The following is a 2,215-nucleotide window of genomic DNA, read 5'->3' on the forward strand; positions in this document are numbered from 1 at the left end:
CTGGGACCCCTCTTCCACATTTTCAAGCCCATTTGTAATTTCACCCTAATTGTGGTGCAACCTATAAATACTCCCTCCCTTAACCAGTTGTAACATATACCCCAGATCTGAAATTATTTCCCTAATGTTATGCAAACCCTTAATCAAAACCTTAATCTTTCCTTAATCAATTATTAATTACTTCTTATATTAGCTTAGAATTAGTATTATTCAATTGTTTACATTTATTATTGGGTTGTTAATTGGAGATTGGTGAAGATTATTCTTCTATTTAATCAAGGGTTACAACTTTTCTTCAATATTAGTATAATCTCTTCTCCATTATTGTTCATCTTTCATTTGTTTACATATTGAATTGTTTAGTTAATAGAATTTGCAAACATGTTTCCCCTTGCTTGTTTTATGCTAAATTCTTCACCTTTTGTTTATGTCACCAAGAGCATGTGTGAGTAGTGCCTTACTAGGATGTAAGGGAATCCCTTGTAGTGTTAAGGAGAGGCCTTTGGTATGGATTAATGGTAATTCTTGGGTTGTTTATATTTACTACTTGTTATGCACATAAGGTGTTTGAAGAATTGTTTAAATGAGTAAGTTGAGTTAATTCTTCTAATAATCTATCTACTATTTGAGTGAGTAAGTTAAGTAGTAACTAGGATTTGATAGCAAGTTTTGAGTTAGATTAATTGAATGAGTAAGTTGGTTAATCTTGGATCAAGTGTAGAATTCACATCGAGAGGTTAGAATCTACATGTTGTAACAACCTAGATAACCATTAGTCCATGCCTATTTCCCCTCTCCATACTACTTGGGTGAACCCGACCATCCTAGTCTTTCTTAATCATCATTTTAGACAATCTTAATCATTGCTTAATTCCTACTTGCTTTAGTTTGCATTCTAGTCATTAGTTTAGAACTCAAACTACCTCTTTTTACATTGAACTAAACTAGTTTATAAACGAGTAATCCTAGTGCCACAATTTCCGTCCTTTGGGTTCGACCCTTTTGCATATTACAACGAGCAATCGTAAACTTGCGAAAGGAGTAAAGAATAAAACTCATAACAAGTTTTTGGCGCCGTTGCCAGGGAGTGCAATATTGGATAAGATCATTTGTTTTTATCTTGGCTTAGTTCTTTTATTTGTTGCTTGCTTGTTTGTTTTCTGCCCTTGTCCTAGTGCAACTCTTGCATTAGGACTATTTGATCTTTTGTTAAGTGTATGAATAGGTGCTATATCGGACCTCTTCTACCACTTGATCACGAGATCGAGAGGACAATCCGGGCAAGAAGAAGATTAGCTCTTTCGGCAATTCGAGGATCTCCACCAACTCTTAACCCGCCAATTACCCAAAATTCCACAATTGTTAACTTAGACCAACCACCCTCTTCCTCCACCCTATCACCACTTCATATTCAACATAACTCTCCACCTCAAAACTCTCCCATTGATTCACAACAAAATTCACCAACTCATTCACAACATTCTAACCATACAAACGAAACCGAATCTCCACGAAACCGAATCTCATCAACGAAGACATGGCGGACCAACCTATGGGCTATTACAATATACCGAACCCCAACCGTGCATGTTCGGCTATCAACTATGGAGCTCTTGCTCCCAATACATTTGAACTCCAGCATCATGTAATCAACTACATGCAACAAGACACTTTCTATTGGATGAAGAATCAGGATGCACACCAACATCTTACCTCCTTCAAAGAGAAAGCGGGTTCCAGTAAGCATAACGGTGTGACGGAGGAGCAAATTCTCTTAATTCTCTTCCCCATGCTAAGAAGTGGTTGAATTCCCATGAGTTGGGCACATTCACCACTTGGGAAGCTCTATCCAAAGCCTTCATCAATAAGTTCTACCCACCTTCCAAGACCACAAGAATTCGCCATGAGATTCAAACTTTCAAACAAAGACCAATGGAAAATCTAAGTGAAGCTTGGGAGCGTTTTAGAGACCTCCTCTCATATTATCCACATCATGGCATCCTAAAATGGATGACCACCCAAACCTTTTTCCAAACTCTTGAGCAAAGGTTCCGGGATATGATCGTGGCGGCGTCCGGTGGAAATTTCGATGGAATGAATAACGCTCAAATCACGGAAATGATTCAAAAAATTTCCGAGATTGAGAGTTGTTATGCTAGAGATGTGGACTACATAAGTGAAGGACCTTCCAAGATAGAGATGGAGTACAAAGCAA

The 2,215-nt window shown here is 37.8% G+C and overlaps 1 non-coding gene across 1 annotated transcript; it reads right to left on the bottom strand.

The window, feature by feature from the left end:
• Positions 1 to 1,893: 1,893 nt before the first annotated feature.
• Positions 1,894 to 2,000, bottom strand: LOC141635997 (small nucleolar RNA R71). Its single transcript, XR_012540643.1, has one exon. It is a non-coding gene; the product is annotated as a small nucleolar RNA R71 (small nucleolar RNA).
• Positions 2,001 to 2,215: the final 215 nt, after the last annotated feature.

This window comes from Silene latifolia, chromosome Y (genome assembly GCF_048544455.1).
Source record: "Silene latifolia isolate original U9 population chromosome Y, ASM4854445v1, whole genome shotgun sequence".
In the NCBI taxonomy this organism is placed as follows: Eukaryota; Viridiplantae; Streptophyta; class Magnoliopsida; order Caryophyllales; family Caryophyllaceae; genus Silene; species Silene latifolia.